This window comes from Scyliorhinus canicula, chromosome 2, assembly GCF_902713615.1.
Source record: "Scyliorhinus canicula chromosome 2, sScyCan1.1, whole genome shotgun sequence".
Classification (NCBI taxonomy): domain Eukaryota; kingdom Metazoa; phylum Chordata; class Chondrichthyes; order Carcharhiniformes; family Scyliorhinidae; genus Scyliorhinus; species Scyliorhinus canicula.
In genome coordinates this window covers 208,870,571-208,893,848 of record NC_052147.1, presented here as the reverse complement: position 1 = coordinate 208,893,848, position 23,278 = coordinate 208,870,571, and the positions used below count along the sequence as shown (strand labels likewise).

The following is a 23,278-nucleotide window of genomic DNA, read 5'->3' as shown; positions in this document are numbered from 1 at the left end:
CACTTAAGGGCCGTTTCCTGACCCAGCCTCAATTTTTAGGCTGGTGGGAAGACTGAACTTCAGTCGAGGATGCCCCAAAAAAGAAGTTACATGTCGAGCGGGAAGGTGGGAGGGCACCTTGATCAGAAGCCCCCTTCTGAAGTAAGGCCTCTCCTCTCATGGTCTGGTGGCCTCAGGGCCTCCCTCCAACTCGTGCTTTCTCACCCTAGACCCCAGGCACCCATTCGAACACCCCCCCCCCCCCCCCCCCCCCAGGGCATTCCCTACCCTCCCTGCCCTGGGACCCCTTCAACTTACCTGGCCTCCAGTGCCCAGACTGGAGTTCCTTCTGTATTTTCTCTTCTGGTCACTGCAGGGACTGGAGAGCTGCTGCCAATCTGATTGACCGGTAATCCTCTAAGGCGGGACTTCCTCCCGAGTGAGGGGTAGACGTCCCACCTGCCGCCACCTACTGTTCATTCGAGTGTGAAATGGCTGCAGGACACTCTGAGATGACGGCGATGTGTTCCCCACCGAATGTGCGAATTGCAGGAAGCGAGACCCTGCCATCCAAAAGATTCAGGCCAGAAACTTGATCCCATTTTAATATTCCTGGAAATACTTCCTTCAACCTGATGGTCCATTTAATGCCAGAAGTTCCCCAAATGTAAAGGTTTTAATATTATTGAATAAAGCCAACAGCGTAGATCTACATAGTTCTCAATGGCTGCACCATTGGGTTCTGTCAGGGTCACTCAGCTCCTGACCTCATTGCAGCCTTGGTTCAAACATGGACAAAAGAGCTGAACTCCAGAGCTGAGGTGAGAGTGACTGCACTTGACATCAAGGCAGCATTTGATCGAGCATGGCATCAAGTAGCCCTCGCAAAATTGGAGTAAATGGAAATCAGAGGGAAAACTCGCCACTGGTTGGAGTCATATCTAACACAAAGGAAGATGGTTGTGGTGTGGTGAATGTGTAACTGGTAATTCACACTGTACCTTACTGTTGTCCCTGTGGGCCCCATTTGTGAGCCACTGTGTGGCTCTGCCCACAGGGGGGAGATGAGGAGCATGTACAGGGCTCCGCCCTAGACTCTGCCCCCTTTAGGGAGTATAAGTGCTGCGGCCCTGCGAGTCCGCCCTCAGTATCGTGTAGTCGCAGGCAGGCTCAGTTGTAAGCCGATTAAAGCCACAGTTTACTCCAACTCGTGTCTCAGAGTGAATTGATGGTCGCATCAATTTAATCGACTTAAAGAACTACTATGGAATCAGCCCTCAAACCTGACCGACTGGAACTTGATCCACAGGCCACAGAGGCAAAGGAAATTTTTTGCATTGGCTTCGGTGCTTCAAGGCCAACCTGGCTGCGTCGACGACTTCCTCAGTTACAGATGAACAGAAACTAAGTCTTCTCCGCGCACGGGTGAGCCATTGTATTTCTACTCAACTTGATGAAGCTGACTCTTACACTGAGGCCCTCGCGACACTCGACCGCCTGTACATGTGGCCGGTGAACGAAGTCTTTTTTAAAAAATAATTTTTATTGAGATTTTCAAAAACATATCAAAAACAGAAAATAACAAGAAAACAATATTACCAACAACAACAAGAAAAACACACTAACCCCCAAAACCAACCCCCCCCCCCCCCCCCCCCCCCCCCAGTAACTACAAAAAGAAGAAATTGATAAAAACCTGGCATATTCAATAAACACATTTCTCCCTTCACCCGAAACAAACCCCCCCCCCTTCCCCCCCCGGTTGCTGCTGTTGCCGGCCTATTTCCCTACCATTCCGCCAGGAAGTCCAGGAAAGGCTGCCACCGCCTAAAGAACCCCTGTACCGATCCCCTCAGGGCAAATTTCACCTTCTCCAATTTGGTGAACCCCGCCATATCATTGATCCAGGCCTCCACGCTTGGGGGCCTCGCATCCTTCCACTGAAGCAAGATCCTCCGCCGGGCTACTAGGGACGCAGAGGCCAGAACACCGGCCTCTTTCACCTCCTGCACTCCCGGCTCCACTGCAACCCCAAAAATTACAAGTCCCCAGCCTGGCTTGACCCTGGATCCCACCACCCTCGACACCGTTCTTGCTACACCCTTCCAAAACTCCCCCAGCGCTGGGCATGCCCAGAACATATGGGCGTGGTTCGCTGGGCTCCCCAAGCACCTAGCACACCTGTCTTCGCCCCCGAAAAACCTACTCATCCTCGTGCCAGTCATGTGGGCCCTATGCAGCACCTTGAACTGTATGAGGCTAAGCCTCGCACAAGAAGAGGAGGAATTCACTCTCTCCAGGGCAACCGCCCACGTCCCCTCCTCAATCTCCTCACCCAGCTCCTCCTCCCATTTAGCCTTCAGCTCCTCCACCGAGGCCTCATCCACTTCCTACATGCCGTGGTACACGTCCGAAATCCTCCCCCCTCCAACCCACACCCCCGAGAGCACCCTGTCCCGTACCCCACGTGGGGGAAGCAGAGGGAACTCCTCCACCTGCCGCCTGGCAAATGCCCTAACCTGCATGTACCTAATCATGTTCCCCGGGGGGAGCCGTGAACGAAGTCTATGCGCGACACATCTTCACAACTCGTCGCCAGCGCCCTGGGGAGTTGCTAGATGACTATCTGCGGGACCTCAAAGCCGTAGCATACAACTGTAACTACCAGGCCGTGATAGCCACTCAGCACATGGAACTCGCCGTCCGATACGTGTACGTTGCGGGGGTCCGATCAAATTATGTGCGGCAGCGTCTCCTTGAGAAAGGGGCCCAGGACCTGGAGAACACAGTAAAACTGGCGACCTCGCTGGAGGTCGCTTTCCAAAGCTTAACTGCATTCCCGGCCGATCACGCAACCCCATCGTGGACCCCCGACCAAAGGCTGCCCCAGGCCTGCGCTGCGCGGCCACCCGCCCACCACAGAGGACTACCGTGCCATTTTTGCGGCCAGCCCCAATACCCCCAGCAGCAATGCCCAGCCCGCAACGCGAACTGCAGCAGCTGCGGGCGAAAAGGACACTTCGCTAAGGTCTGCCTGGCCAAATCAAAAAGCTCAATCTCTAACTCGAACACTCGCTCCTCTGACTCTCAGGCCCGCAGCCCCCGCAATGTGGCAGCGTGTCTGCCGACTCCGCCTCCACACAACATGTGCGATCCATGGGGGCCGCCATCTTGGGCGCCATCTTCCTCGCCGCCCGCCACGTGCGATCAACGGGGGCCGCCATGTTGGTCATCACCCGCTACGCCATTCGGATTACGACCCTCGCGGACAGTCATCGCGGGGCCGCTCCAAGATCGCTGACCACGCCACCGACTATCCTCAACTCGGCGCAGTCACCTTGGACCAGTCGCGGCCCAGGCACCTCAAGAGCTCCATGATGTCCATCCGGATCAACGGATACGAGACACCGTGCCTGTTCGACTCCAGGAGCACTGAGAGCTTTGTTCACCTGGATCTGGTAAGGCATTGCTCGCTCCCAATATTCCCGACACAGCAAACAATCTCCCTCGCCTCGGGGTCACATTCAGTCCAAATACAGGGGCGCACTACTGCAACTCTGACCATACAGGGCGCCGATTACACTAATTTCCAACTGTATGTGCTCCCAGACCTCTGCGCCCCTCTCCTCCTGGGACTGGATTTCCAGTGCAACCTCAGGAGCCTAACACTTAGCTTTGGCGGACCCCTGCCCCCACTCACTATATGCAGCCTAGCAACTCTGAAAATCGACCTCCCTCCACTCTTCGTTAATCTCACTGCCAACCCCAAACCAGTGGCCACTCGCAGCAGGAGGTATAGTCTACAGCAGTGCATCTCAAACTATCTGATGTGGCGGACCGGCAGTTTTTTTTTTCAATGTGCCAGGGGACCGGTGAGCGAAACAAGCCAATCCAGGATTACTGTCTCTTTCTTTTCTGGAAACACTCCAAGTACCGGCAGACGATGGCTCGCGTACCGGCACCGGTACGCGTACCACACTTTGAGAAGCACTGGTCTACAGGACAGGGTGTTTATCAGATCCGAAGTCCGGCATTTCTTGCGTGAAGGAGTCATAGAGGCCAGTAATAGCCCCTGGAGAGCTCAGGTGGTGGTCGTCAAAACCGGGGAAAAGCTCCGGATGGTGGTTGATTACAGCCAAACCATTAACCGGTTCACGCCCCTTGATGCGTACCCCCTCCCCCGGATTGCAGACATGGTAAATCAGATCACCCCGTACCGCGTGTTCTCCACGGTGGATCTGAAGTCTGCATAGCATCAGCTCCCAATCCGCCCAGAGGACCGCCACTACACGGCGTTCGAGGCAGACGGCCGCCTCTTCCATTTCCTCCGGGTTCCCTTTGGCATCACGAACTGGGTTTCGGTGTTCCAACGAGCAATGGACTGAATGGTGGACCAGTAAAGGCTGCGGGCCACTTTTCCGTACTTGGATAAAGTCACCATCTGCGGCCATGACCAGCAGGACCACGACGCCAACCTCCACCAATTTCTCCAGACCGCCCAAAAACTCAATCTCACCTACAATAAGGAGAAATGCGTTTTCCGCACTACCAGGCTAGCCATCTTCGGCTACGTCGTGGAAAACGGGGTCCTAGGACCCGACCCTGACCGTATGCAGGGTCTTACAACTCCCTCTCCCTCACTGTCCAAGGCCCTCAAGAGGTGCCTCAGATTTTTTTCATACTATGCCCAGTGGGTTCCCCAGTATGCGGACAAAGCCCACCCACTATTTAAGGCCACCCTCTTCCCACTGTCAGCCGAGGCTCGCCAGGCCTTCAACTGCATTAAAGCGGACATCGCCAAAGCCGCCATGCATGTGGTAGACGAGTCCGTCCCATTCCAGGTGGAGAGCGACGCATCAGAGGTCGTTCTCGCTGCCACCCTTAACCAAACAGGTAGGCCGGTAGCGTTCTTTTCCCGAACCCTCTCCGCTTCGGAACTTCGACACTCCTCAGTCTAAAAGGACGCCCAAGCCATTGTGGAAGCCGTGCGGCACTGGAGGCACTACCTCGCAGGTAGGAGGTTTACCCTCATCACCGACCAAAGATCGGTTGCCTTTATGTTTGACAACTCGCAGCGGGGCAAAATCGAGAATGACAAAATCTTGCGGTGGAGGATTGAACTCTCCACCTATAATTGCAATATAGTATATCGTCCTGGGAAGCTCAATGAGCCCCCAGATGCCCTGTCCCACGGCACATGCGCCAGCGCGCAAGACGACCGACTACAGGCTATCCACAATGACCTCTGCCATCCGGAGCTCACCCGGCTCGCCCATTACATCAAGGCCCGCAACCTGCCCTTCTCCACCGAGGAGGTCAAAGCCATAACCAGGAATTGCCCAATCTGCGCGGAGTGTAAACCGCATTTCTATAGACCAGACAAGGCCCACCGGTGAAGGCATCCCGGCCCTTTGGACGCCTGAGTATTGATTTCAAAGGGCCCCTCCCTTCAAACAACTGTAACACCTACTTTCTCAACATTATAGACGAGTTCTCCCGTTTCACTTTTGCCATCCCATGCCCCGATATGACCACCCCCGCGGTTGTCAGAGCCCTGCACAGCGTCTTCACCCTGTTCGGTTTCCCCAACTATGTCCACAGTGACAGGGGTTCGTCCTTCATGAGCGACAAACTGCGGCAGTACCTGCTCAGCAAGGGCATCGCATCGAGCAGGACTGCCAGTTATAACCCCAGGGGGAACGGACAAGTGAAGAGGGAGAATGCAACGGTCTGGAAGACCGTCCTACTGACCTTACGGTCCAGGAATCTCCCGATCTCCTACTGGCAGCAGGTCCTCCCCGATGCGCTCCATGCTATTAGGTCCCTCCTTTGTACGGCCATAAATCAGACTCCTCATGATCGCTTATTTGTCTTCCCTAGGGGAACTACGACGGGGGCCTCGCTTCCATCCTGGTTGAGGACACCGGGCACTGTCCTCCTTCGGAAACACGTACATAAGACGAACCCCCTGGTAGAGAGGCTCCAGCTCCGGCACTCGAACCCCCACTACGCGTATGTCAAACACCCCGATGGCCGGCAAGACACCGTCTCCCTCCGGGTCCTGGCACCCGCAGGCTATACCACCACTACCGCCGATATACCCCCCACACTACACCCCACCCGACCTCCCACACGCCGCGTCCCCGCGCCTATTTGCTTCCCGCGCTCCCTTCCACCCGGCACACCAGTCCGCAGGAACGAAGCTCAGGAAGAACCATCCCCGGAGTCCACCCCCGGACCCGCACCCAACATCCTTACACAGCCATCCGAAACGGCTGCAACACCAGTGCTTCGTTGGTCGCAACGCATGATCCGGGCGCCGGACCGACTGAACTTGTAGACCCGTCACCCCACCTGGACTTGATTTTTTTAACACGGGGTGAATGTGGTGAATGTGTAACTGGTAATTCACACTGTACCTTACTGTTGTCCATGTGGGCCCCATCTGTGAGCCACTTTGTGGCTCTGCCCACAGGGGGGAGATGAGGAGCATGTACAGGGCTCTGCCCTAGACTCCGCCCCCTATAGGGAGTATAAGTGCTACGGTCCTGGGAGACCGCCCTCAGTATCGTGCAGGCGCAGGCAGGCTCAGTTGTAAGCCGATTAAAGCCACAGTTTACTCCAATTCATGTCTCAGAGTGAATTGATGGTCGCATCATGTGGCTGTTGGAAGTCAGCCATCTCAGTCCCAGGACATCACTGCAGAAGTTCTTCAGAGTGGTGTCCTAGGCCTAACCATCTTCAGCTGCTTCATCAATGATCCTCCAACATAAGGTCAGATGTGGGGACGTTCACTGATGATAGCACAATGTTCAGCTCCAATCACGACTCCTCAGACACTGATGTAGTCCATGTGAAAATGTTTACCTCGAGGGGGAACGATTCCACAAGAAATGGTGTATGTTTATTTTCTTCACTTTTAAAGAGTTGATTACCATCAGCTGCTGGGGGGGGGGGGGGGGGGGGGGTTGGGAGGGATGTGTGGGGCTATTCTTTGAGTTATTGGGGTGCTGGTTGGTAGAGTAGGGGGGAAGGGTTCTGTTGTTATTGTTGTTTTGCATTGTTTTGTTTTAGGTGTAACATTTTAAATTGTTAAAAACCAAAACAATTTAAAAAAATGAATTTTTATCTCCAGAATGGAATGATTTCATATGACTTTCTGTACTGATCAGGTTTTAGGGATTGAATTATGACAAATTATGCTTTATGGGTAGGCTTAGAAATAACTGGAGAAAGAATTAGGTCATTGTACAAATTGCAGAAGGTAAAAAGTACAAAGTTGCAATCAAAGTTTGACTTTAAAACTTGGGTATGTTGAAACAAGTTGATTTGGTTTTAATCTTTTATTAAAGTCTGTATGGCTTTATCATTTCATTGTGAGAAGTGTAGAGATAGCCCTCCAATAGCATAACATTCTCTCAGCATTGCATTAGAGAGTCAGCTTTGAATTTTGTGCTGGAGTGGGACTTGAACCCAGAAACATATGACACAGAGACACGAATGCTACCAACTCATCCATGGCTGATATACAATGTGAGCAATAAGTAGGAAAGGATAAGTGTAACACATCAAGTTTTTGCTATAAGCAAAACTTCTATATTTTTACGTATTCATGAAAAGCACAAATTAATAGTACAATGTGTTTACTCTGCACTCATACTTGGCAACTAAGTTATCTGCAAAATGATAAGTTACCAGCTTGGATTGGTTGGGCCGAATGGCCTGTTTCTGTGCCATGTATCTTATTTGTTATATCATTTTCCATAACTCCAAAACGAATAAATAAATGCATATCCAGCTTTCAAAACTTTTGAATGTATAAAAGTCTGCTACTCTCCTCATTATTCATAATTATATTTATATTTGAAGAAAACCGGAACATCTAAACTAAAACAATGTGCGTAGCTGTAGTTGTACACAATTGCTGAAGGACCCCTGCTGGTTATACTGCTGAATTACATGCTGATGAGTTCCAGTTTGCTAAAAGCAAATTACTGTGGATGCTGGAATCTAAAAGAAAAACAGAAAATACTGGACAATCTCAGCAGGTCCGACAGCATCTGTGGAGAGAAAAGGGAGCTAACGTTTTGAGTCCGGATAACTCTTTGTCAAAGACTTCCAGTTAACCTTTGTTCTCCAGATGACATACTTATATTATCAAAATAATTTTGCAGCCAGTAGATAACATCTATTTTCTAATATTTTTATGTATTATCTTCCTTGTATTAGTAAAAATGGAATAGACATGTAATCGAGTAGTGATGTTGCACTTTCTAATTTTAAGTAATATGTGTTCAAATTAAATGGGTCCAATGCTTATGCTACAATAAAAATACAATGTAAACTTTGTTACATTTTTAAAGATCCAATATGAACTGCATGTCCAGAAGATGGAACATTTTTTAGGACAGCAAAAATCAACTGAAACAATTAGATATTATTGTCATGCTATTATTAGTATAGAGTTATACAAAGTTATATCAGTTGAACTGTAGTTCCTGCTGGACTTAATTAATATATATAGAGACTGATTTTATTCATGCATTTCTAGTGGGGCATTAAACGCTTAATATCCGAGATAAAATAGGTGAAAGGAAAATTTGGTAACCGCACGCTAAGCATTCAATACAGAACTGGCATGATTCTCCGGTCCCCCAGCCATGTGTTTCCCCAATGGCACGCCGTTTACTGGCGGCAGCATTCCCTCTTCCTACTGCTTCTCAATGGGATTCCCCATTGAAGCCATCCTATGCTGCCTGGAAACCTGGGGGAAAAGAGAATCCCAACAGCCAGAGAATTCCGGCCAACAATGTTAACTCATTGAGCAAAATTCAAAGCCAAGCTTCAGGGCACCCTGATCTTTAATCTTCTAAACTCTTTTACTTAAATAAGCTTTTATTTAGTTCTTTAAATTTCATGATAGAACACAAAGAACTTCTGCAGATTATTTCTTTTGTTGCACTGAGTTCACATATCATGAAATTTACACTGGAATGTTTGTACCAACTGCATAAAGTTTGAAAACATGCAAGAATTGGAAAATGTGAAAAATGTTTAAATGCCAACATATAAAATGGTCTTCTCATTGGACTTTTTTTACTTCCTCAGTATTGTAGTGCACTTCTGAAGCTTAATTAAATAAATGATTAACCATTTATTTTAAATACTGTAACTTGTGCAAGTCAGTCATTAGCATTTCAGTCAAGCAGGGACTAAACTTTTTATTGTCCAATACTAATGACTTGATCAGACAATTTCTGCTGGAATGAATGAACCTCTATTCATTGTTTAAATTGGTTTTACCATTTACTTAACTACTGCAGTTGTTAATACCAATTTAATATATGACCAAATTAAAAATTTGTTAACACTTTTAGAATTAATAAATGATGCATTAATCTATTATTTTCAGACACTCTGTGGACATCCAGGGCCACGTTCCGATGTCTCGACTGGCCCTTGCTACTTGGCAGTCATAGTGCTGACTCTCCATTTTCTATTCATATTGCATATTTCTCAAACGTCATGAACATCTGGACTGATTCCTATGCAGATCCTGAAATATTATGTGATGTTCTGATCTTTTGTTGGATGTTTTAACTTGATTCTATCTCATCTTCAGTGCATATTCCCAACTTCTCATCTGTTTCTCTGTTACTGTCTTGTTTGCTCAGTCTGTGCACCTTACCTTCTTCACATCAGCAACCAGCTTTCAGCTTCTGAATTATTACTTCCATCTCTCTGACCCAGTTTGCTACTTGCTGAACTCCTTCCGTTTCACTGTCTTAGGGCGCATTTCTCCCCAAAGGGAACCGAGTCCCCCAGAAAGCATGCATAGCGGCGTGTTTCCCGGCGTACGTAGTGTCGGGAAACACATGGCTATTAAACGTGACTCACATTGAATAAGATGCCTGAAAGGGGAACGCGCGGCTTAGGTCACACAGAGGCCTGTTTTGTACAGTGGGGAGCTCCGCTCGTCGCAACTCCCCACTGTAGCGAGAGATGGGGCGCTGTTTTTAAATGAAATCCCGATCTACAAGGCCCCCAAAACAATCCTTGACCTCCCCCTCCAGCCCAAACGCACTATGGGAGGGTCCCTGCTAACAAACCCCCCACAACAACACCTACCAAACGCAGCCCGATTGTGCATGAAAAAAGGAAATGCCAGGTTGGCACCATGGCAGTGCCCATGCCAGCTGACAGTGTCAGGCTTGCACCCAGGTGGCACCAGCAGTGCCAGGGTACCCAACCCTACCCAAAGGGCATGCAGATGGGGGCCTCCGATCCTGTGGGAAATCCTTATGAGTGCCGTTCCGTCTGGTCCCTGTTTGCAAGGACCAATGTTAAACGGCGCTCACCCGAGGTCTCCGCGGCAAAGGGGTTGAATCCCAAAGCCTCAGGTAGCTTGGGGATCTGCACGTTGGAGTGAGGCTTATTGCCTCGCTCTAATATGCAGATTTGCCAAAAAGTGATTCTGGTCACAATGGCAGGATTTACATCGCAAAGTCTCACAAGCTCACGTTGGATCTCACCAGGCATTGTGAGCCAGGTACATCCTGGAAGTGGGGTATCCCGGCTATTAGCAGCCACGCTGCACCCCGGTGAGCTGCTTTTCAGGTGCAGCATACCCGTTAGATCGCGCCCCTCAGGTCTCATTGCTCCTGAAGACTCTAACAGCTTCTCTTCCCCTTTGATCAGTATCAACCTTCCCAAGATTTTACACTACTGCTCCACTTTTCTTTTCCAGCAGCTCTCCAGCCCAACTCTTCTACACCATCACTGTCATTATAGCTTCCTGATTCACCATTTTCCCTGCTCTGCCTGTTGCAATGACAGTGTTCCACCCATCCCCAAGTCTCACCTTGGCCTCTTCCCCACTTGTATGGCTGTTTCTCTACATTCAAACAGCTCAACCCTCCTGACACAGCATTCCTATCTACCACCAACAGGCTTTATTTGTTGAATTCTCTGCCTTCCTCTCGAAGCAGAATCTCGGCATTCCTCCAGCTCAGAACTTCCCAATTCATGGAACCCACGCATGCCCCACCACAGCTGATTTCCTGGACCTCCTTACTTTCTACAACATCCCCCTCACTTTAGCTTTCCATTACAGGGGTGACACCTGCACAAGCTCTACTGCCAACATCGTTCTCACCTTATTTTTCCGTTTTCACATAGAATGCCGAGGCGGCCCAGGTTGCCCCAGCATTTCCTGTCACCTTCTCACACACCCACCTGCCCAACTCTTCGATATTTCCGTTGATCACCTCACCAACTGTCTAATATTTTCTTTCAACGTCTCTCTTCCCAAAATTCAACTATTTCTTCAAATGGGAACGTCACTGTATAGGTAACCAAAGGGTTGTGTGTTACATCATAGGAGATACCTAGAAGAGGCCACCATGATAATGACAATTCAGTCACTTCAAACGTAAAAGTAGCTGCCTGAACCACAGATCTAACTGCTGTCAGTTGCTCAGAAATTACATGTTGACATCTGACTTGTCCATACACCACTACAGGGCCACTTACTTGAGAGAGGATCGTACTGAGTCAGACAGTTGATCAGGAATTCTATCATGTTATTTCACATACCCTAACACCAGCCACTCAGGAGGCCATACTACATCAAGGGTGTTATTGGGTGAAATACTGAGCAATACCGATAAGGAAAAATGGTAATAGAAGAGGGAGAGTATCATTCCTCTATGGAGAATGAAAAAATGACTATCCTTCACCAAATAACTTGTTCACAGATCTCTGTGGTCCAGTTTTCTTTTTAAAAGAGCAATGATTGGGGAATAAGAGACAGTGGTGATGCTCCCCACGCATATGGTTGAGATAATGAGGCAAATACTAAAGATTCTACTACCACATATGCAATCCATTGTAAGAAGTAGTTTTATGACCTGCAGAACATCTTGGAGGCAGCCTGGGTGACTTATGCCATATTAGGACACCAGGATCAGTTTTCACAAACATGAGTGGCTTCTTTACATGGTTTAATAAGAACACAGGGAGTTCACACCGAGTTATGGGCAGCACGGTAGCATATGGTTAGCATAAATGCTTCACAGCTCCAGGGTCCCAGGTTTGATTCCCGGCTGGGTCACTGTCTGTGTGGAGTCTGCACGTCCTCCCCGTGTGTGCGTGGGTTTCCTCCGGGTGCTCCGGTTTCCTCCCACAGTCCAAAGATGTGCGGGTTAGGTGGATTGGCCATGCTAAATTGCCCGTAGTGTCCTAAAAAAGTAAGGTTGGGGGGGGGGGGGGGGGGGGGGTTGTTGGGTTACGGGTATAGGGTGGATACGTGAGTTTCAGTAGGGTGATCACTGCTCGGCACAACATCGAGGGCCGAAGGGCCTGTTCTGTGCTGTACTGTTCTATGTTCTAAAGTATAAAACAAGGTTGTATTCACACAAGCGACATGTACACTACCCAGTAGATACCTACTGGTGTTCCCGCTCTGTCAGTGCCTTACTGGCCAACTTTATATACATGGATTAATTGAGATACATTACGCCTAGCGGGGGAGCGCCTACTCCACCAGGAGCACAGAGAAGAGAAGTAGGTCCAGTGAGGGATATCACATTATTCCCCGCCAAAGTGCGAAGGCCCCCTCAATGAGTGATGAGGCGGAGGGGGAGCAGGCGGGGGATGCCGGAATCGGTGTATACCTCGCTGGTGAATGTCGTCTATGGCAGGAACCTCATGGTAGAAGATCATCAGGACGCAGCTAAACTACATGTTTAACCTTCCGATACCTCAGAGGTCTGTGTCTCCATTTCGGATTCGGAAGACAACGTTGTGTCGGCGTCATGAGCGACTGGAGGAGTCACAGCGGGCTGGTTCGGCAATGGAGCCGGAGGATCCGGGACATGTTTTTCTGAGGTACTTCTCGAGGGAGCAACCTCTGTGAGTGAATGTGACCCAGATGCTGTCTCATGAGTTGTCCCCGGGCCCAAACCTGGAAGAAACTGGTCCCTTTTGATGGACGACAACCCCAGAGAGCCAGCGAGCAATGTCACTGAAGTTACGAATGAACACCGCGTCGGTGCGAAGCAGCAAAGAGATCGACGTCGAACTGGGCAACGCCCCTGCAATTCTTGGTTATGGCACACCTTTGCGCCGATGTCATGCAGAATTAAACTCAGTCGTGTATCAAGCTGACGATCCATTAACATCTTAGCAAGGCTACCCCAGTTACTGCGTGCGACATGGTCCTTTACGAGAATAAAAATCTTGCCAGTCTGGTGCTCATCGAGCCAGGTGTCTGTTTCTTGAGCCCAAGTTTAACCGTCTGCACGCCCTTCTCTGCCAAACTATTCGATGCCTGATGGTATGGGGCAGAGGGGAAATGACGAATTCCATTGCTTTTCGCAAAAGCTGCAAATTATTTACTTGTAAAACAGGCCCCATTGCAACTTCATTGCAGTGTTAATGTAAGCATACTGGTGACAATAAAGATTATTATTGTTGTCGGTCACAAGTGCCTCACGGATTCCGTGGTGGAAAAAGAAATGCGCAATCGCTCAAGTGATCAACGCCATTTTATGGACCTCCAGTCATTTTGAGTGGGCGTCCAGCAAGATCAGAAACATCGAACCCAAGGGACCAGCAAAATAAGCATGTACATGAGCACAAAGGTGCCCTGGTGGCTCCCAAGGGTGTAGGAGTGCCGCCATGGGTGTGGTGATATGCCTATAGGCCATATCATATTTGGATGGTGTGCGACCTCCAACCAGCAGGTGGCGGTAAAGACACCCCATGCAGCCTCCAGACCAAGGTCATGTGACGTGTGACTCCGCTATAAGGGGAGACACATCCGCCCATCTTCAGAAGAAGATTGAGAGGGCAATAAGACATACATGTGAATGGTCAGTGCTAGGTGCAAGTTCCAGAGGAAAAGTTAGCAGACTCCATGCTAACGTGCTCTATATCAGATTGCTATCTTACCGCACGAGACTCAATAAAAGATTGCGGTTTGGACAAGTCAAAGTGTTTGGTGGATTCCTTTGTAAAGTACAAAGGACCAAACACAACAGCGGGGAGTTTCTTATGCTCTTGATAGATGGGGCACCGTTGGGCCAACGTCTCGATATCTGTGTCCAAACCTGGCCACCGGACGTAGCTTCTCGTCAGCACCTTCATTTTGGACACTCCAGGTTGTCCGTAATGAAGGTCCTTCAACATGATTGTCTGGCCCTTCGCTGGAACAACAACCCTCATGCCTCACAGGAGGATACCATCCTCCACGGTCAGCTCTGACAATTTGGAGGAGAAAGCCTTCAACTCCGCTGGCAGCTGTGCTGCTGCTGCCTACCATATAGCACCTTGGCAAGTACAGGGTCAGTTTGCATCCAGTCACGAACACAGAAGGCAGTGACGGGCAAGGTGTCCAATAAATTGAGGACAGCAATAATTTGTCTTCCATAGGGGTTTCGCAGATTGGATCTGCAGGGAAAGAAGGCTCAACCCTGGGCAGGGCTCAAAAGAGTATACCTCTGCAGCCAATAACATAGCCCAGAGCTGGATCCTCACAGACATTATTGGCTGGATTGCCTTCTGTTCACAGAAGAGGCGGAGCAATGGCTTGTGATCGGTGACAATAAAAAAACGCTTGACACTGAATATGTCCGCCAGGCCTTATTTTTCAATCTGGGCATATTTTTTCTGGGCTGCAGCCAGCGCCCAGGAGGCACAAGCGATCGGATGGCCGTGGCCATCACTCATCCAATGGGACAGAACTGCCCCAGTGCCACACGGTGAAGCATCGCACGTGACGTACAATGGTTTAGAAGAATCAACAACCCCGAGGAGGACAACCGCAACTTCCCCTTTTTAATCGCTGCATCCTGAGCCTGGCCCCAAGCACAAGGCTGCCGCTTCTTTAAGTGGGGGGGGGGGGCAGCTAGGACGGTAGCCAAATTTGGAATAAATCGCCCATAGTAATTTAACTAGTCCAGAAAAGAGCGAAGTTTCATGGCATCTGTGAAGGGGTGTCCATTTGATCACCTGTACCTTCTCAGCGACCAGGCGTAGACCGTCACAGTCCTCCCAATATCCCAAATATACCAATTTGTTCATGTGAAACAGGCACTTCATGCGGCGGAGGCAGACCCCATATTCAGAAAACTGCTTCTACACCGCCTCAAGGTTCTGCAAATATTCCTGTTCCATGGCCCCTGTGACTAACACATCATCTAAGTAAACCACAATGAGCGGCAAACCACGCAGGATGTTCTCCATGACGCACTGGAAGATTGCGCATGCCAAGGACACTCCAAATGGGACCCAGGTGTAAGAGTCCCTTGTGCGTTAATCTTGACGTACTTCTGGGAAGATTTATTGAGCTCCAGCTGTAGCTAAGTGTTGCTCATGTCCAATTTTGTGTATGTACAGCCATCGGCCAATGTTGCATACAAATCCTCGATGCGCGGTAAAGGGTAATGGTCCAATCTCAAAGCCGTGTTCATAGTCTCCACAGAGGCTAAGTGTCTTTTCTGGCTTCATTAAGGGAATTACTGGGGTCGCCCAATCAGCGAAATGCACAGGTGAATGATGCCCAAATGTCCTAAACACCAAAGTTCGGTCTCAACCTTCTCCACCATGGCGTAGGGAACCAGGCGAGCATGAAAGAATCGGGGCGGGACTTCTGGGTCCACCTGGATTTTGGCTACGGCCCCTTTTATAGTACCCAAGCCAGGCTGGAAAACCCAGGGAACTTGCTCAGTATCGCACACAGACCGCCAGATCCCACCTGGAGGATATGTTGCCAATGCAATTGCAGCTGATGGAGCCAATCGCAGCCCAACAGGCTAGGGCCACGTTCTTGCACAACAATAAGGGGAAGGCAGATTGATTGGGGCCATTAAACCACTGGACTGAGGGTGGGCCCCACGATATTTAGTCGTTCCCCTATATAAGTGGCCAAACGAGCCGCCGTGACAACCAAAGACAAAGTGTGCACTGGATAAAAGTGTGCACTGGATAAAAGTGTGCACTGGATAAAAATGTGCACTGGATAAAAACGTGCACTCCTTGTTTGATAAGATCAAAAGTGCTCTGCACCACCACAGAAACGGCCACTCCCATATCCAGCTCCATTTGGAGCATATGACGATTTACTTATATTGAAACACGAATAGGGGCCAAACAGGGCACTGCCAAACAGTTCAACTGCATCTCAGCCTCTTCCTCTGCCTCTTCTGGGTCATCCAGATGCAAGGACCGACCCCAGGGCTGACGCCTATCTCGACTGGGGCAGCTGGAGCGTTGGCCCTCTTGCTACCTGTGGGTACACCTGAACAAGTGTCCACACAATGCACATGGGCCGGAATCGCCTTCTGTTGAATCCGATGATGCCACCGTCCCGGTGGCCAGCTGTTCAACCAGGGCCAGAGTTTCAGCAGCATTCGGTCTGGGCTGCGAGGATACCACACGAGGGGCGATGCCCCAAGACGTTCACCTCCATCCCTTGTATCTCTGGGACACTAAGCTCCATGCATTCTTGGGACAGGAAGATCTAAAATGCCTGCTGAAAAGTTAGGGCGACTTTCCCCAAAGGTTTTTTTCTGCATCTCTGGATTAATAGTACCGCAGACCAAACGATCACGGAGCATATCAGACAAAACAGGTCCTTACTCACACAAGCCTTCCGTAGCTGAAATACAAACTCAGTGACGGACTCACTGGAGGACCTCTCTGCCACATTAGCAGGTATCTTTGAATGAGTATTGACAGCGTTGGGTTAAAGTGTTGTGCCACAAGATGGTTGAATGACTACGTATTCGGTGTCGCCGAGTACGTGAGACTCCAGATCACTCCGAATGTAAGCGATACACAGACTGTCAATAGTATGACTGTCCGGCCCTTGTTCTCCAAGTTATTGGTGGTCTGGACAAACTAACGCATTCGATCAGCAGATTGGTTCCAGTCTTCAACACCGGGGTCAAATGCTTCTAACCGCCCAAACAGAAGCACGGCGAATCAAAGAAATCCAAACTTGGGTTGCAGAAAATTGGAAAGGTGGCTCAGCTCAGAAGTTTGCAGTGTTGACAGCAAACCAGTTTACTCCTCGTCGCCAATTTAATAAGGACATGGGGAGTCATACTGAGTAAAGAAAGAAGCAAGGTTTTATTCACACAAGCTATATTTACACTACCCGGAGGATCTCTACCCCGTTCCCGCTCGGCCTTACTGACTGATGCCACATGCATGGGTTAATTGAGATATCCCGCCCCTATAGGAGGAGCTTGTACTCTGACAGGAGCACCAGGAAGACAAGCATCCCCACCCCGTATGTCCCTTGTGGGATTTTACACCCGCAGTCCTACCATGAAAACCTTGAACAGGTCACTTTCACAGAACTTGCAAGACCTGGAGTTTGGACTAATTGCTCTGCACTGTTTCACCCTGTTTCACCCTGTAACTTCTTTGAGCCTGTTCAATTTTGTGTGGACTCCAAGTAGTGGGTGAGAGTACATATTACTGAGTTGATTTTCAGCTTGCATCCAAAACCAGCATGAAGTCGAAGGAGCAGAAATGCTGTATGCCCTAAGCCAGCCTTGGATGGTCCAAACTATATTCAAATTCTGGTCTCATCTGAATGGTACCAGCGAGATGACGTTTTGAAACTTTGCTGCATTTTTGTGGAAACAGGAGGAGCACAACTGTTTTGCCATGGTTCTCTAAAATTCTTTCAAAAATATTTTGGGGCATTTCTTGACTGACGAGCCATGACTTCTTTAAGGACCTCTTGCTCGGCCATTTATGTCTGGAATAAATGGGCAGAGGATGCTCAGTGCATATTTCACCCATTTATGCAAAATCAAAATGTAAATAAGGTCCTACAGCTGGGAGATGAACCAGATTTGGAGAGCCAGCAGATGTGCTGTGTACCTATTCAAAGGCCAGCTTAAAAATCACATCATTCAGGCTTTGGGCAGTTGGACATTTAAAGAACCCTTCAGGGTTTCACGTGGTGACATCCATTTTTAGAGTGAACACCAGGTGACTGTGAATTGAAAATTGACCATATGGCCTCTCTGGAGAGGGGAATGTGGACTACTGCTTCAAGGTTCTCTCTAATACCTACACTCAAAACCTTCAAACATGGGCTCGGCCATTGTCACTTCTCTAAGAGAAAGGATGTGAATAGCTGGCCCCTATGGGTAACAGATTTTAATTGTGTCTGTCCGAGAGACTCTTTCTAGGCTCCTAACAATGATCTCTCTCTAAATGTCGGAAAGACCAAGGAACTCATCATCGACTTCAGGAAACGGAGCACAACACACACTCCCATCTGCATCAAGTGGCTCCAGAAGTAGAGATGGTCGATGGCTTTTAGTTCCTGGGGGTCACCATCACCAACTGTCTGTCCTGGTCCATTCAAGTTGATTCAACAGTCAAGAAAGCCCAGCAGCGTCTCTACTTCCGAAGGAAGCTAAAGAAATTTGGCATGTCTGCATCGACTCTCACAAACTTCTGTAGATGTGCGATAGAGAGCATCCTATCCGGCTGCATCACAGTTTGGTATGGCAACTGCTCAGCCCAAGATCGCAAGAAACTGCAGAGTGTGGTGAACTCAGCCCAGCACATCACACAAGCTTGCCACCCCTACATTAATTCTGTATACACCTCCCGCTGCCTCAGGAAGGCAGTCAGCATTATCAGAGACCCCTCCCACCCAGGCATTGCCTTCTTCCAGACCCTTCCATCAGGCAGACGATACAGGAGTCTGGAGAACCGCACATCCAGACATAGGAACAGCTTCTTCCCCACAGCTACAAGACTCCTCAATGACTCCCCCTCAGACTGATCTAAGAACACTATTCACGATGCCCTATGCAGCCATACCAGGCTGTGATGCAGCCAGATAGGATGCTTTCTATGGGTCATCTGTAAAAGTTGGTAAGATTAATGTGACCGTGCCGAATTTCCTTAGTTTCCTGAGGAAGTATGGGTGCTGTTGTGTTTTCTTGGTCGTAGCGTCAACGTGGGTGGACCAGGACAGATTTTTGGAGATTTGAAACTGCTAACCATCTCCACTTCGGCCCCGTTGATGCTGACTACGGTACTTTGCTTCTTGAAGTCAATGACCAGCTCTTTAGTTTTGCTGGCATTGAGGGATAGATTGTTGTCGCTGCACCACTCCATTAGGTTCTCAATCTCCCTCCTGTATTCTGACTCGTCGTTATTCGAGATCCGGCCCACAATGGTCATATCGTCAGCAAACTTGTAGATGGAGTTGGAACCAAGTTTTGCCACGCAGTCGTGTGTGTACAGGGAGTAGAGTAGGGGGCTAAGTACGCAGCCTTGCGGGGCACCGGTATTGAGGACTATTGTGGAGGAGGTGTTGTTGTTTATTCTTACTGATTGTGGTCTATGGGTTAGAAAGTTGAGGATCCATTTGCAGAGTGAGGAGCCAAGTCCTAGATTTTGGAGCTTTGATATGAGCTTGGCTGGGATTATGGTGTTGAAGGCGGAGCTGTAGTCAATAAATAGGAGTCTGCACTTCCGGTGGCAGGTATGAAGGAGTAAGTCGCACATTTGGTGGCTCCCGCTCTGGTTGACTTTTGGACCTTTTCGCCCCCGATTTTCTACCAGACTTGAATTGTAAAACTGATGACAGAGGCTGGTTTAGCTCACTCGGCTAAATCGCTGGCTTTTAAAGCACACCAAGCAGGCCAGCAGCACGGTTCGATTCCCGTACCAGCCTCCCCGGACAGGCGCCGGAATGTGGCGACTAGGAGCTTTTCACAGTAACTTCATTGAAGCCTACTCGTGACAATAAGCGATTTTCATTTCATTTCATTTCTTGCTCATGTATTTGCTTTGTTTGGCCCCTTGTTCCGCACTGTAACCAATCACTGTTTGTCGATGTACCATTTGTCAATATTCTCTGTTGATTATTCTCTTTGTCTACTATGTACGTACTGTGTACGTTCCCTCAGTCGCAGAAAAATACTTTTCACTGTACTTCGGTACATGTGACAATAAATCAAATCAAATCAAATAAAATCAAATCTTTAAACAGTCCTCTGGCTTCTACTATATCTAAAACAACTTCCCCAATTTCTATTTTTCTCTTCCCTAATGAAATGACAGAGATACTATGTGATAAAGTTGCATCATTATTTATGAAGTTGTGCTCAACCATCAACAATCAGATGCATTACCCTTTTCTACGTTATAAAACAGCACCAGTTTCCTTTGTGCACAGCACTGGTCTTTGATGTGACACACTATATAAATGTAAAAGTTTCTCTCTTTCTGCCTGTGGGAATTTGACTGCAGGAATAATGAACAATGAAGCCATAAATTGATTACGATAGTCATGTTGACTCAGTATTCGTATTGTAAATTAGTGACTGGAGTCATCGTGCTATTTACACAATGGCTGTCATTCACTTCCCAATTACAATATTTTGGGATTATGATTTGAGGTTGGTGGAATTAGCAAGAAGCTATTTCAATGGATTGAGAATTGGCTGCTTGCCAGGCAGAAAACTATGAATGGTCATTGACCTGCTTGGAGACGATTTACTGGTGGTGTCCCACAGGGTTCCATGTTACAACTACTGATGAATAGTATCTTTATTAATGAGCCAGATGTAAGTATTAGGAATATGATATGCAAGTAGTAAATGATACCAAGATTTGTGCAAGTGTTTGGACATTAGAAGAGACCAAACTATTGTAAGCAGAACGGGATATAGTGAGGGAATGGACCCATGTTTGGCAAATAGTATACAATTCAGGCAAGTAGAGTGTTATGGAGTTGGGCAGGACTAATGCTAAATATTTATACACCTTAAACAAGCCACAGTCACTCCAGCACAGCCTCATGGGAATTCGAACTGGCCAAGTTCGAATACACCAAAGGTCAGACAGACTGTCAAGACATGTCCGGACCTGGCCTGTCAATCGGCCATCAAGAGTTAATCGATCCCTTTTATATGCACCTATCTATTGTTAAAAACCCAGACTGGGCCAGACTCTAGGGCACCTAGAGTTCCCACCATCACGTTATTTGGTAGGGGTGTACATGCAAATAACGCCATTGGAGATGGACACCTGGGGCAGGCCCAGGTGACCTGTCAATCGGACATCAATCAGATCATTGGACATTAAAACCCCCTCTCGATACCCCATTGGCAAAAGGCCACAGGAAGTGAGAAAAGGGCACAAAGCCAAAGGAGGATAAAATCAGGCACTCCAGATCCCTCGGCAGTGAAGACTCAGCGTGGGAGGTGACCTTGACTAGACCAGAGAAGAGATGATCAGACCAGAAGGAAGGAAGGAACTGCCAGCGAGAACCATCTTTGTGAAGACGGACTAGAGGAACGCAGTGATCAGACCCATAGCCCTACCAAGTCATCTTTGCGGGTAGTATACACTGATATTGGGTACCTTTAGTGTATTTTGTGGGTAATTTAAGGGTTAATTGTGTTAAATAAATATTGTTGAATTTGAACTTGTCTTTGTGGTTTGTTCTCCTTGTTAATATAGACACCTTAGGTAAAACCTTTAAGTAAACTGGTCGAAAGTATCGGAGGTTTTATAGATACAACAAAACATAATGGAAACCAGTGGTAAAATAAAGTAGGTGCCATAAATCCTAACTTTTAAAAGTTCAGAACCAATGCAGTAGAGCTATGCCTAAAGCAAACTGGGTATTAATAATAGCTGTGAGGCCCAACTACTCGGCAGCCAAAAGTTAAGAAATTTGTTTGTTGAAGTTAACTATATACAAAGTGTCATGGGAATGTCACTTTAAGAAATGTTTGTCTGCTCAAGTGGCTGCAGTGATGTCAGAGTGTGGGTGGAGCTGAGCTCTGGCTCTGCTTTTTAGTTTTGCTTTGAGGAAAAGCTTGGGTGTGTCTGTGTTTTTCGGTTTCGTTTTAGTGTTGGAGCTACAGCCAGCCAACGAAGGGGTAATTTTGATCTCTCTGCCATCTAAAGGCTATCTCTAGATCATTTGGTAAATTCAGAGTGATAACTGCTTTCAGTAGAGAATTTAAACCTGATGTTCTTCTGTAAAAAGGATTTTTTTCTTATGGATGTTTAAAGGAAAGTTTAATGATTACTAAGAGTATTGTATTCTTTGGGGGGTGTATTTGAATTAATGGTTGCTAAGATATTCACTGTATGTTTTAAAAAGGTTAACTGAGTTCATAGAATAACATTGTTTTTGCTTTAAAAATTATTTTTCCATTTCTGCTGTACCACACCTGTAGATCATAGAATTTACAGTGCAGAAGGAGGCCATTCGGCCCATCGAGTCTGCACCAGCTCTTGGAAACAGCACCCTACCCAACACTAAAAGCAATTTTGGACACTAAAGGCAATTTAGCATGGCCAATCCACCTAACCTGCACATCTTTTGACTGTGGGAGGAAACCGGAGCACCCGGAGGAAACCCACGCACACATGGGGAGGATGTGCAGACTCCACACAGACAGTGACCCAAGCCAGGATCGAACCTGGGACCCTGGAGCTGTGAAGCAATTGCGCTGTCCACAATGCTACCGTGCTGCCCACAGTACAGTGGGCCGTGTGCTCCCCATACCACAATCTAGTAAAGGTCGTGGGTCAGGTGAACTCCATTATACACTTTGGGGTTCTCTAAACCCTAGCCCATAACAAAAGGAGGACCATCCCACTCCTTGATTTCCCTGCGGCATCAACAGACCAGCGCTCGACAGTCGCTCCACGAATTTGGACTTGTGCGCCAACTGCCACTCCGCGAGTTTGGACTCCTGCTCCAGCCGCTGCTCAGTGAGTTTGGACTCGTGCTCCAACCGCTGCTCAGTGAGTTCGGGCTCCTGCTCCAACCGCTGCTCAGTGAGTTTGGGCTCGTGCTCCAACCGCTGCTCAGTGAGTTTGGACTCCTGCTCCAACCGCTGCTCAGTGAGTTCAGACACGTGCTCCAACCGCTGCTCAGTGAGTTTGGGCTCGTGCTCCAACCGCTGCTCAGTGAGTTCAGACTCGTGCTCCAACCGCTGCTCAGTGAGTTCAGACTCGTGCTCCAACCGCTGCTCAGTGAGTTTGGGCTCCTGCTCCAGCCGCTGCTCAGTGAGTTTGGGCTCGTGCTCCAACCGCTGCTCAGTGAGTTTGGGCTCCTGCTCCAACCGCTGCTCAGTGAGTTTGGGCTCCTGCTCCAACCGCTGCTCAGTGAGTTTGGACTCGTGCTCCAACCGCTGCTCAGTGAGTTTGGGCTCCTGCTCCAACCGCTGCTCAGTGAGTTTGGGCTCCTGCTCCAACCGCTGCTCAGTGAGTTCAGACTCGTGCTCCAACC

The 23,278-nt window shown here is 48.6% G+C and overlaps 1 protein-coding gene across 5 annotated transcripts in view; it reads right to left on the bottom strand.

The window, feature by feature from the left end:
* The window catches only part of myo3b (myosin IIIB), an 881,575-nt gene that overhangs the window by 421,578 nt on the left and 436,719 nt on the right, over nt 1-23,278 (bottom strand). The window lies entirely within an intron of this gene.